Source organism: Hyaena hyaena, unplaced genomic scaffold (assembly GCF_003009895.1).
Source record: "Hyaena hyaena isolate Hyena2069 unplaced genomic scaffold, ASM300989v1 scaffold_31, whole genome shotgun sequence".
Classification (NCBI taxonomy): domain Eukaryota; kingdom Metazoa; phylum Chordata; class Mammalia; order Carnivora; family Hyaenidae; genus Hyaena; species Hyaena hyaena.
The window spans coordinates 817,972-832,131 of record NW_024080664.1 but is presented as its reverse complement, the minus strand read 5'-3'; positions in this window follow the sequence as shown (position 1 = coordinate 832,131).

The following is a 14,160-nucleotide window of genomic DNA, read 5'->3' as shown; positions in this document are numbered from 1 at the left end:
GTCTGGGCCTCTAAGTCATCAACAAGGGTTGTCACGGTGTGTTTTCACACAGAACAGGTTCTGGAACATTCTACCACATCCTGTACCCTGGGCAGCCGAAGCCAGCAAGAGTGTGGCCCCCAAACGGGCAGGGAGGAAGACGCTCCGCTTGGCAAATCGAAGGGAAGGGCAGGCAGCCCTGGCAACGAGACGTGTCTGCATGTCAGCTCACGTCCACCCGCGTGTGACTCATGCCCAGGGCGCCTACAGTGTCCCCAAGGCTGCACCGAAGTCCTGTGGTGAGGAGTAAACCTGTCCTAGACAGTTAGGTGCAAACCAGGGGCCGGAGGACCTGCCCCAGGTCCCGCCTTTATCTCAGCTGCATGGCTTAGCCCCTGGGCCTCGGTTTACCCATCTGCGCAATGACACGTGGAGGTGGATGGCCCCAAAGCGAGTCTATCTCTCAGGTCCCGGGACCCTGAGGAAGCTGGCAAAAAACTCCCTGAGAAATTACGCTGCTGCTCTGGCCACTCGGAAGGGTCAAGGGCACTGACGGGGCTGCCGGCCTGAGGCTGCAGCGGTCACCCAAGGGGGCCGGGGGCCCGAGGGACAGGGCTCCTGGGACCACAGAGAGGACGGAGCTCAGGGCAGGGCTATCATGTACAGGGGCGGCTGCGAAGCCCCGTCCCTGGAGGCGTCCGAGTGGGGCTCCCCAGAGGCCTTCAGGCTCTCCCGCACTGAGGCTCCGGGAGCTCCGCCCTCCTGAGAAGGGCACCGCCCACCTCCCCCTCCTCCCCTCTTCCCCTTCCTCATCCTCCTCACCTTCCTCACCCTCCTCACTGCCCTCAGAAGGATCCACCCCGAAGACCCCTTTCCAGCAGTGACCCAACCCCCATCCATGAGGACCTCTGGGGACCCAGGGCCAAGAGCAGAAGGGGCCTGCGGAGTATTCTGGGGCCTCTCGGTGCAGATGGAAGGGAGCCCCAAGGGGCGGGGATCGGTGCGGATTTCAGGCTATACACTCCCAGGCCCTGCCCTGCGCCAGGTCCTCAGCCCCTCAGAACTCCCCAGAACGTGGAGCGGAACCACCCCCTCAGGCAGACCTCCATGGAGGGTCAAGGAGCACAGGACGTGCACAGAAGCCCAGGCAGAGGGGGAGCAGCGTGGGGGTCTGGGGTCACGGCCCCTTCCGGCCGCAGCCCACACCCTAAGGGCTTCTCAGTAATTCCTCCTTCTTCCGTCCACAAGTGGCCACCCAGGAGGGGACTGGAGGGGCGGACGGGCCTCCCTGAGAATTTGTTTCCTTATGCTGGAAAATCTCTGTGTCCTTCAACTGGGGGAAAGTCTTAGGACCTTCCAGCTGTGGGGGTGGAGAGTAAGGGCAGGGTCGTGAATCCCTGGTGAGAATGTAAATTGGAACTGCATCGCTAGCATTTAGCAGCATGCCTGGCGCCCTAAAAAAAGAGGCTGGAGGTCTGGGGGCTCATTCAGTTAAGCGTCCGATTCTTGGTTTGGTTCAGGCCATGATCTCAAAGTTTGTGGGTTTGAGCCCCATCGGGCTCTGCACTGACAGTGCAGAGCCTGCTTAGGATTCTGTCTCTCTCTCTGTCTCCCAAAATAAATAAATAAACATTAAAAAAGAGACTATATCTGTCACATAATGTTTGGCACTGAAATAGGAAATAATTAGGAATAAAGAAAATATTTATGATAGCAGATGTTCAATTCAATACTGCAAAATTTTCAGTTCTCCCCAAATTGAGCTATATTATCTCAGTGCAATTCCAATAAGCAAAATACTCCAACGAGATTTTCAGTGGAATTTTGCAAATGTTCAAAAGAGAGTTGTGAAGAATAAGGACAAAGGGCACAGTCCAGTAATGACACATGAACAGAGATCAAGAGAAAAGACTAAGCTTGACCAGAGACGGACAGATAGACACACACACACACACACACACACACACACACACACACACACACCTAACAGATGATAAAGCAGCATTTCAGGTATGGGGAGACTGGTGTTGAAGTGATTGGCTCTTCCATCTGAAAAACTAGAGCTAATGGGGCACCTGGGAGGGTCAGTCGGTTGAGCATCCGACTTTGCCTCAGGTCATGATCTTATGGTTCATGAGTTCGAGCCTGTGTTGGGCTCTGTGCTGACAGCTCAGAGCCTGGAGCTGCTTCAGATTCTGCATCTCCCTCTCTCTCTGCCCCTCCCCTGCTCGTGCACTGTCTCTCTCTCTCAAAAATAAACAAACATTTAAAAGTTTTTTTTTTAAAAAATAGAGCAATAACTTTGCTTTTGAAAGTATTGCAAAAACAAGGACTATGCTTACGGCTCTGGGTAGAGATTGTGCATCAGCACGAAGCCCAGGAGCAGAGCAGGAGGCAGGAGGGCTGGCAGCACCACAGTGCCCCTCCCACTCCCCCCACCATGCCCGCTGGAGGAGGTGGGTAAAATCTTACAATCTGCTTGAAGGAATCAAAGAGCTACTATAGCCATGCAGACAAGGAGGCCAAGACTCCGGAGGTGGAGGACCGCCAGGGCGGGAGACAGCATTCCAGATGCCACAGCACTTTCTCCCGAAGCGCATTTGCATTCTGAGCATGGGGCAGGAGGCTGGGAATCTGGAGTCTTCCCAGGCAGAGAGCCGTTGCTGAGGGATGGAGAAACCTGCTGAGCTTTTGGTCAAAAGAAGCAAACCTGAGAGACCAAAATCCCAGGAGAAAGAAGTAGTAGGGAACTTCACTCAGCCAGTTCAACTCTTAGGACACGTGCCGAACTCTGAGGGTATGAGGGACAGTTTAACATCTCAAGCAGAGAGCCTCTAAAAACCCAACAGGAGTCTTCTGTGACCTCAGTGCTAAGAAGACAGGGATAAGCATTCAAGATCCACTTGCAGGAAGGGCCTCACACCAGGGCCTGGTTTGAAAGCCCTGGAAAGCACACCATGTAGAGGCCAGAACCACAACTGCAAGGCTTCCCTGACTCAGCTCAGTCTCCGCCTGAATCAGGGATGACCGTCTACTTTACCTTCCCAGAAGGAAAAGAGCAAACCATGCAGAGACTCTACAGTGTTTCCATAGGCAAAGTCTTTACATCCAAAGTCACAGGACATGAAAAAAGATGGGACGATAGGATTCAAAACAAATTGGGAGAAAAATAATTAAAAAAAAAAAAAGAAAAAAAAAAAAAGATGATCCAGATCTACACATGATCCAGATCTAGGAGTCATCAAACAAGGACTTTAAAACAACCACAACCTATATATTCAAAATAAAGAGAAAAGGATGGAGAAATTAAATGAAAAAAATGAAGAATTTTGCAAGAAGACTTGAAACTATAACAAAGAATTTCTAATGGGAATTCTAGAACTGAAAACACAATAACTGACATTAAGAGGTCAAGAGATTAGACACAGCTGAAGGCAGTGTTCACGAACTGGAGGATAGGTCAGTAGAAATTACAGAACAGAGGAAAAAAGGAATAGAAAATACAGAAAGTAGAGTCAGAGTAATATAGGACACAGTGAAGTTGCCTAACGTGCATGTAATGGGAATCTAAAAGAAGAAATAGAATAATAAAGATAATGACCATTAATTGTCTAACATTGCTGAAGCTGGAGTGCCTGGGTGGCTCAGTTGGTTAAATACCTGACTACTGATTTTGGCTCAGGTCATGATCTCATGGTTCATGAATTTGAGCCCTGATGACACAGAGCCTGCTTGGGATTCTCTTTCTCCATCTCTCTCTGCCTCTCCCCCTCTCAAAAAACAAGCTTTAAAAATATTTTTAAAAATAAAAATAAATTGCTGAAGCAAGGGGTGCCTGGGTGGCTCAGTTGGTTGAGTGTCTAACTCTTGATTTTGGCTCAGGTCATGATCTCACAGTTTGTGAGATCAAGCCCTAAATCAGTTTCTGTGATGACAGCATGGAGCTTGCTTGGGATTCTCTCTCTCTCTCTCTCTCTCTCTCTCTCTCTCTCTCTGCCCCTCCCCTACTCATACACACTCACTCTTTCCGAAAATGAATAAACTTTTAAAATACATACATACAAACAATTGCTGAAACACATCAACCCATAGATTCAAGCAGCCCTACAAACACAAAGTAGGATAAACACAAAGAAATCTACATGAAGGTACATCATAGTAACACTGCTGAGTACCAAAGATGAAAAATCCTACAAGCAGCCAAGAAAAAAAAAAAAGAGACACATAACCTTTAAAGGAACAGAACTAAGCCTGAAAATTGACGTCTCCATGCGGTGACGGAAGCCACAAGACAGGGCTCAGGGGTCAGCATTATCAGGTAAGTGGAAAAACAGCAATGTATATTAGACTTTCAAGGATACATGTTTCAACTGCTAAGGTCATCGTCAAAACAGCAGAAAAAGAAACAATTCAGTAGCAAGAAAAAACAGAAAAAAATGTAAATCTTTTTATCAATCCTGTAGAAGGCAACTAAGGTGAAAAATAGAACAACAACAAAAAAAGATGGTCAAATGGAAAATGAAGCCTTAAGACTGCAGATAAAAGCCCAATTAGTAGAGACTAAATTTGTGTGAAGTAAACACTCCCAATAAAACGTAATTGTCAAAACGGATTTTTAAAAATTCTATTCTCTTATCAAGAGACACCTTTAAATAAAAAGACACAGAGAGGTTGAAAATTAAACAATGAAACATTTTGGTTTGCTTGTTCCATCAGCTGCTGAGAAGGAAAAATGTATTGTACACATTCTTTTAAAGTGCGTGTAACACATGTACTAAAATTAGCCGTATGCAAGTCATCAATCAAACTCTAACAAATTTCAATTTAAAATTAAAATCAAGGGGCGCCTAGGTGGCTCAGTTAAGTGTCCTAATAACCGTAACTAGGTGGATGGTCAAGCATCTGACTTTGGCTCAGGTCATGATCTCACAGTTCGTGGATTTGAGCCCCGCATCAAGCTCTGTGCTGACAGCTTGGAGCCTGGAGCTGCTTTGGATTCTGTGTGTCTCTCTCTGTCCCTCCCCTGCTTGCACCCCGTCTCTCTGTCTCTCTCTCTCAAATATAAATAAACATTAAGAAATTTAAAAAATAAATAAGTTAAAATCATAAGGTGTATAAAAGAGAACAAAACAACCTACAAAATCCCCCAACTGTTTGGACATGAAGCAATACAATTTAAATAACCCTCGGAACAAATAAAAACATCTCATCAGATATTAGACAATACTTTGAACTGAATAGTACTGCAGATACAGCATATGAGAACCGTGGGATCCAGCGGGAGCCCAAGGCGGGGGTGTGGGTGGGGGGAGCCTCACGTGGTCCCCAGGCAGATTCGGACCCAACGTCCCTCAGGTAGCTGCAGGCTCACTGGGCGGAACGTCAGGACTCGCAAGTCTTCCTGGAGAAAGACCCAGGTTTGCGAACCAGCAGCGGAGGCCGCGCTAGGGCAGGGGGCTGGAGATACGTGAAAAACTCAGGGAGGGGCTGGATGTGTGCAATGTCCCGGTCAATGAACCAGTCGCTGGTGAGCACTGACCCAGCCACGGAGACGGAGGAGGTCAACAAGGCTGAAGGGTCAGAAAGACGGAAAGATACGGAGAAGGAGCGGCGAAGGAGAAGCCTTGGGAATCGAACTACTTCGTAAGCAGACTTGGGACGGGCCCCCTTGACCCTCGCCCTCACTGCCATGGCAGCTGAGTGCCCAGGTCCTGAGCTTATGGGGACACCGCAGGTCGCTTCCCACTTTCCCCTTGGCCTCCGGCATTCAGCTTTCCCGAGTCAGCTGTCAGTCACCACAAGCGTTCTGCTTGTCATTTTCCAAAAAGTGGCTGCTGTGCCTTCTCTGCTCTTTCATCCTTCTGAAAGAGCTTAGGTCTTTCTTTAGTTTACCTTTACCCTCATTTCAGTGGCATTTCAGGAGGAGAAGAAGATACATGGCTGAGTCTCACAAACGTAACACTGAGAAAAGATGACTCAAACACAAAAGCGTGCACACTTTATGACTCTACTCATGCAACGTCTAAAACAGGCAAACACCGTTTTGTGGAATGAGCACATTATTTCATGCTACGGAGCGACGGAGCAGCAAGGAACACGACACAGCAGCTAAGAGAGAGCTGACGGGATGGGGACGGGGGGGGAGGGAGCCTGCTGATTTGCTGAGTAAGTCTTGCAGCTCTAGCTGGCTCTTCTAGCCTGTGGTCGTACTTCAAGACTTTTCTAAATTACCAAATGGTTCAGGTAAATAAGTAAATAAATAAGCAGACCTCATTTTGGGTGACAAACACCAGCATGTGTTTAGAGAGATACATGATGGATGGATGGATGGATGGATGGATGGATGGACGGACAGATAGACAGGGGTGCCTGGGTGGCTCAGTCGGTTAAGCCTCCAACTTCAGCTCAGGTCATGATCTCACAGTTCATGAGTTTGAGCTCCATGTTGGGCTCTGTGCTCAGAGCCCGGATCCTGCTTCAGATTCTGTCTCCCTCTCTCTCTGCCCCTCCTCCTCTCCTGCTATGTCTCTCTCTGTCTCTCAAAATAATAAACATTAAAAATGTTTAAAAAGATAGATAAATCGGGGCGCCTGGGTGGCTTAGTCGGTTAAGCGTCCGACTTTCGCTTAGGTCATGATCTCGCGGTTCTTGGGTTCCAGCCCCGCGTCGGGCTCTGTGCTGACTGCCAGCTCAGAGCCTGGAGCCTGTTTCAGAGTCTGTGTCTCCCTCTTTCTCTGACCCTCCCCTGCTCACGCTGTCTCTCTCTCTCTCCTAGAAATAAATTTAAAAAAAAAGATAGATAAATCAAATACATATTTCTCAACCAACAGGAAAAACAGCTGAATGAGTGACCTCTGCTTCCGGCAACAAGCTGGACTCCCTCTCGTTAGAAATCACCTAGAAACTTAGGATAAATAAGGAATGTCAGAATAAAACAAGAGCACGTGTGAGGAAGGGGAGACAAGACAGAAGGAAGGGGCAAGGCCCCGGCCTGCCCGCGGGAAGGTTGCAGACACACGCCGAAGCCAGAACACAGAGGGCCGGATTTCGCCTGCTCGCTGGAGGCTGGAAGGCACGGCCTCAAACACACACAAAGTTGGAACTTGAACCAAATCACCACAAAGAGTTGGATCCTGTGAAGTTACAGCCCCAGTGACATGGAAGGCTGGTGAAAAGCCATCTGTCATCAGAGGGCCCCAGAGGGATTACTCTAATGACTCTCTGCTCCAGTGTTTGTGAGAATCCGAGGTCACAGACCTGTCCTCGTGCAGCTTTGTGTCTCAAATTTGCAACACCTGCATCACCAGTGAACCCAAGTCTGAGAAGTCAGCTCAGAATGGGTCTCAGCTGTTCGCAACTACAGCTCATCACAGCCATGGGGACAAGTCCTCCCGGGGCGCCTGGGGCCGCAGCTGGCTAGGTGTCTTCCGCTCAGGCCATGATCTCACGGTTCATGGGCTCGAGCCCCACCTCGGGCTCTGTGCTGACAACACAAGTCTGGTTTGGATCCTCTGTCTCTCTCTGCCCCTCCCCTGCACACGCACTCTCTCTCAAAAATAAATAAGCATTAAGAAAATATTAATGATAAATAAAAGAAACAGTTCCCTCTTCCTGGGCCCCCAGTATAACTACGGATGAAGATCAGTCAAATGGAAGTTCACAGTTAAATGTTACCCAAACACCAGAGAAGCAATTCACCATGAGTGAAAGTTTGGGGCGGGGGGGGGGGGGGGGGGGAAAAGGAAAAAGAACCAGAATTAGATCTTAATCCTGGGCTATCAGAGATTTCAGATACTGGAATTGTCAGATACAGATCATAAAATATGTGTGCCTGAAATGTTTAGAGAAATAAACAGGAATGGGAAATGATGGTGTAAAACATGGGGCAAAAAAACCCATGCATAACTTTTAGAAATGAAAATGTAACCATTCAAATTTCAAAACTTAGTAGACACGCTAATCAGTAAATTAAATGAGGCTGCGTGGAGAATTAATGAACTGGAAAACACATCAGAAAAAAATGACTCGGAATGGCCCCAGAGAGACAACACGATGAAAACATAAAACCAAGGTTAAGAGTCAGGCAACATGAAAGACTTCATTAACTTATCGTGACAGGAATTTTCACGCATCGCTCACTAACTGACAGATCGTGCAGACATAATCGACAAAGACGTAGAAAATCTGAACATAATCATCATGAACAGATGAACACATGTGTTCTCTTGCTCTTGAAAATTAGAGAAATGGTTTCTTTTCTAACACATATTTCACCATGTACTAAAATGTCAAAGACCCTGTACCAAATGAATCATGTAATTTGAACACAATTAAAAATCAATAAGAGATCATTAAAGACCTGTGTTTAGAAAACCTGATAAGAGGGGCACTGAGGTTGGTCAGTCTGTTCAGCATCCAACTCTTGATTTTGTCTCAGGTCAAGAGATCACACCCCGCATCAGGCTTTGCGCTGGGCGTGGAGCCTGCTTGAGATTCTCTCTCCCTCTCCCTCTGCCCCTCCCCTGTTTACAGGTGCACATCTGCATGCTCGCGCTCCCTCCAGAAAAATCAAATCAAATCAAAATGACTTAAAAAAAGAAATTGAAAAATAAGCTTCGAAATCACTCATGCACAAAAGAAGTCGCTTATGGCACTTCCCCAGTCAGCGATGGTGAAAGCTGCATTTAAACTCCCCCTGTAAACAACCACTCAAAACCTGAACAAAATGTATGAAAATAACTGTTTTCAGACACTGTCCAGCAGGCAGTGCGGGGCTGTGATCACTGAGAGAAGGGAAACAAACAAGAGGAAACCTACAGTCGCTCCAAATCTGCCCAGAGGCAATTTCCAGATTGTAGGCTTTGGGAGATAGGATGCAAACAGCTCAGCAGCTCTGATGAGTTGAGGGGACAGAGGCCAGAGTTCAGGTGGTTTGAAGCGGCTGGAAGTTGTGGATCAGAGTTCTGGAAAGGAAAGAGCTGCTAGGTGGTGGAGGTCCCCTCGAGTGTTTGTGGAGGACTAGTCCGTCCCCATGTAGTCCGGGCAACAAAGACACACGGGTTCCCAAAGCTCACATAAAAGAAGGTATCTGAGCATCGACCAGCCAGAAGAGAGCCCTCTCGACCCCTCCATCCCAGGGACCCCCAGGAAATCACACTTCAGTAGGAGGCTTACCTATCCCTGGAGCGACATCGGTGCTACAGTAACTCTAAGAAAGCTTAAAATCAGGGCTTAAGGATCAAATTATGTCAAGTAATTTGCTGCCTGCCAAACCAAAGGCCAACATGCTTTCTAAGAAGAAAGCATCACTCAGACACTCCACAATCTAGATTCAAATAAAAAAAATGGCTACACACGCCAAGAAACAGGGAAAGAGGACCTGTAACCAGGAGAAAAGTCACTCGGTGGGAACCTGAGTCTTACTACAATTATTAAAGAAGTTGATTCAGTGGTTTAAAAATCTACCTGCCAAAAAACCCAGCAGACTCAGACACTTTTTACAAGTGAACCCCAACACACATTAAAAAACCTAGGTAATTCCAATCTTACACAGACTCTTTAAGAGAACAGAAAAATGAGAGGGAGACAGAGAGATTATACCCCCAACTCATTCATTGAGGCTAATACGACCTTAGCAACAAATCAGACAGAAGAAATTTGAGAAATGAAGGTCATAGACTGGTCTCACTGATGAACATAGATACAAAAGTCCAAAATATTAGCGAGAAGGCCCAGCAGCAAATAAAATGGATAATGTGGTAGGTTTATTCCAAGAATATCGGTATGATATACACATGGTTTAACATAAGTACATCTATTAATATAATTACCCACATAGATTAAGGGAGAAAAATCCAAATGAGAAAGCATTCAATAATTTTCAAAATCTGTTTATGATAAAACCCCTTGGTGATATGAGGATAAAACAAATCTTTAATGTCATGAGAGGTATCTATTAAAAACCTACCCAAACATCACACTTAATGCTAAAATATTAAGAACATTTCCTTTAAGTTCAAAATCAAGTTTGGGACGCTATCACCGCTTCTACTTCACGTGGAAGTGGTGGCTAGAAAAGAAATGACAAAATACAGATTAAAAAAGGAGAAGCCCAGATTGCCATCACTTAGACACCACTCGCTTACCCACTCAGGCATCAAGAGGATCCACAGACAGATTATTTGAATTAGTGGGAAGGTGCAGCAAAATTGCTAGAAACCGACCATGCTGGAGCATACTAGATGCAAAGAGTTAAAAATGTGTGTGTGAGGGTGTGTGTGTGTGTGTGTATGTGTGTATGTGTATTTCTTTTTTGACAGAGAGAGAGAGAATCCCAAGCAGGCTCCACACACAGCACAGAGCCCGATGTGGGGCTTGATCTCATGACCATGAAATCATGACCTGAGCCAAAGTCAAGAGTTGGGTGCTTAACCGACTGAGCCACCCCAGTGTCCCTAAAATATATTTTTAAGGTACCTTTGAAGAATAACCCAATTCCCTGTCTCCCCCTCTCTCTGCCCCTCCCCTGTTCTCTTTCTCTCAAAATAAATATTTAAAAATTAAAAATGACCCAAAGTATATACTACCTGTATAGTAATAAATATCACAAAAGATGCACAAAACTTTTAGGAGGAAATTTTTAACCTCAAAAGTATTATAGAAAATCTAAATAACTGAAGAACTAGAACTTGTTCAAGGGAAAAATTTCAATATCTTTAAAAAAACGTTTATTTTCACTCAAGTGAATCAAAAATTCAATGTAATTTTAAGTGGAACCTCAAACATAATTTTTTTTGGAAACTTGACAAATTCCTTCTAAAAATTTCTATGGAAAAGTGAGATGCCATGAATACCAATAACCCGTCTAAAGAAACCCATGAGGGTAGAAGAAAACAGGCCCTCCTCTCTGAAGAATGGATAGAAAGCTATAGTGATAAAGACGGCGTGGCCGTGAGCGGATGAGTCACCACCAGTGTGACAGAAGAGACCCAGACACACGTGCACAGACACAGCCCTTTGGAGAGCGGACAGAGCGGGCTGTGCAGGTCAGCGGGGAACGGAAGGATCTGGAAGCTGCAGGGCTGACGAAGCTGGCTATGGACTGAATGTCCGGGTCCCCATATTTCTAACCCAAACCCTACTCGATGGGAAGGTCTGGGGGAGGCAGTAGGGGGTGGTTAGCGCCCTCATCAAAGTCCCAAGAGAGCTGGCTTCCTCTCCACAATGGAGCTGGCCGTCTGCAACCCAGAGTGGGCTCTCGCCAGAACTTGGCCCTCCGGCACCCTGACCTTGGACTTCCAGCCTCAGAAGTGCGAGAACTCGCTGCGGCCGACGGGCGGCCCGGCCTGGCGTTGGTACAGCGGCCCAGGCGGACGAAGACACCTGGCTAGCCACATGGAGAGGCACAAAATTAGATTCATTTTTCATCCCAAACCAAATTCCACACAGACTTAAGACCTAAATGTGAACAACAGTTTGGGAAGAAAATGAAGAAGGGTGCTGTCTCCACGTCCTCCCTTGAGGCTCCAACCGTCAGAAGGCTCCAGAAGGAAAAGTCCAGACGTCATGACACCGCTGTGGGTGCAGAGGCGCTCAGGCACGCGGAGACGCTGCAGCACATCTGACTCCCAAGGACTCGTGTGCAGAGCGTATAAAGAGCACACAAACATCAAACAAACGAAGAAAAATGTCAAAAAACTAGCGACAATATATGAACGGTAACTGACAGGAAGAGACACTCACCCACAACAGGAGCCGAGTGGGTGTGGCCCGAAACCATACCCATCAGATCCCAAATTAAAACGTGTGGTCACGTGACCTGTTGTAAGGACAGACACAGCCGGGTCCGCCTGGGAAAGCTCACTGGCGTGACAGCTTTGGGAACAACATGGAGACACACACCCGGTGCCGTCCCCAGACCCTGGGACCAGCCGCGGTGCGACCCGACACGTGCCCGGACACTGCGGTGTCTGCGGCAGCAAAGAGCAAGTGGGGCGGAGGGGGGAGGCAGGAGGTGGAGAGCCCGACTGTCCGCCGGCCGGAGACGGGACAAACGCACTGTGGCCCGGTCACACCGCGGCTGTCCGCACGGGACCGAATGAAGCAGAGCCACCGTCCCTGGGAATCTTACAAGCAGCAAACGTCACTCAGACAGCCCAGGGAGACGCATGTGGGGGTCCAGCCCTTGCAGGGCTTTACGCCCGCAGGGGAGCCTGGGGGTCAATGATGCAGTTCCGAGCGTGCTGGGTGCCAGCCCGGCAGACGGGGAGCCTCCGGGTCGGGTCAGGAGTCCGCCCAGCAGGTGCCCCCGAGGCTTCGACGTGGCCCTCAGGTCTGCGAGGCGGCGTGGAGACACAGTCCCTCTTCTTCCCTCCGGGACGGGTAGGGGAACGGGGGCCCTCAGGGCCAGGGAACATGCTGGAAAAGCTTTCTCTCTAAAGTTGAGGGCAAGCCCCTGGCTCTTTGTGTAAATGTTCTGGATTCTTTTTCCTGCGTCCTGTCACATAATAACATTGTTTAAAGATTTAACTTCTTTCAGGGCACCTGGGGGGCTCAGTCGGTTAAGCATCCCACTTCTGCTCAGGTCATGATCTCACGGTTCCTGGGTTCGAGCCCCGCGTCGGGCTCTGTGCTGACAGCTCAGAGCCTGGAGCCTGCTTCAGATTCTGTGTCTCCCTCTCTCTCTGACCCTCCCCTGCTCACGCTGTCTCTCTCTCTCTCAGAAATAAAGAAAATATTTTTTAAAAAAAGATTTAACTTCTTTTGAGAGGCCTTACCATGAAGGGGAGCAGGAAATCAGGCTGATGTGTCAGGGGGTGGGGCCAGCCCTTGACACCTATGGCAGGGGCGGGGCTGCAGATGGGGGGTGTGAAGGTGCGGGGCTGGGGGTCACTGCATCAGACACACCACGTGCTAGAGAGCAGGAAGAAGGCCAAGCTCCCCTCCACCGCGCCGAGGCATCTGAGAGGGCACCGGAAGGCGGAGAGCGTGCAACGGTCCCTTTGGGGACAGAGGATCACGGGGACAGAGGATCACGTGGCTGCAGGTGCTGCAGAGGGCTGGGGGAGGGTGTGTGCAGGGGTGAGGAGTAGGGTGTGCAGGGGTGAGGAGCAGGCAGCCCGGGCTCAGAGCCGGGAGAAGCACGGGGTGCAGGGAGCACCCCGAAGCCCAAGGAGAGACGAGGAGCCGTCCCAAGGGTCTGCCTGCGGCCTGAAGAGCGCTCCCACCGGTGTCCGAGGGGGACAGGACCCGGGCTGCGTCCGTGAGAAGTGGGGCAGAGAAAACGGTCAGCAGGAGGGACGAGAAGGGCCAGGCGATGGCGGTCATGCACGTGGATGAGGAAGTGACGATGGTAAGGACCACGGGAGAGGGAGACCCGGAGCCATGAGCCAGGCCCTGGGTTAGGAGGGGAGTTGAGACCCTTTCACTGGGTGAAAACCCACCGAGGACCATGGACAGGTCACTGTGGACCCGGGGATGGGACCAGCCCCTCAGGGAGCTCACGGCTGTTTCTTAGGAGAACTTGGAGTTCTCCTTTCTGCCTAGACACGGAGTAGGGGTGTGGGCAGCGCAAGCAAGCAGAAACCAAACCTCTTGGGGCACCTGGGGGGCTCAGTCAGGTAAGCATCCAACTTCGGCTCAGGTCACGATCTCACATTTTACGGGTTCAAGCCCCACGTCGGGCTCTGTGCGGACAGCTCAGAACCTGGAGCTGCTTGGGATTCTGTGTCTCCCTCTCTCTCTGCCCCTCCCCTGCTCTCTCTCTCTCAAATATAAATAAACATCAAAAAAAAAAAAAAAGCAGCAGCCAAACCTCCACATAGAAATGGACGATCAATGGGGCGCCTGGGTGGCTTAGTCGGTTGAGCGTCCGACTTTCGCTTAGGTCATGATCTCGCGGTTCGTGGGTTCGAGCCCTGCGTCGGGCTCTGTGCTGACTGCCAGCTCAGAGCCTGGAGCCTGTTTCAGTCTGTGTCTCCCTCTCTCTCTGACCCTCCCCTGCTCACGCTGTCTCTCTCTTTCCTAGAAATAAATAAAAATATTTAAAAAAAAAAAAAAAAAAAGAAATGGACGATCAAGGCTGCCCGAGGCCCGACCCACCCATGCACAAAGCCGCACGGAGCACCAAGGCCTCCCTGGCGGCTCTCCCCTCCAGCATCAGTCTGCCCCCCAGCCCAGCGG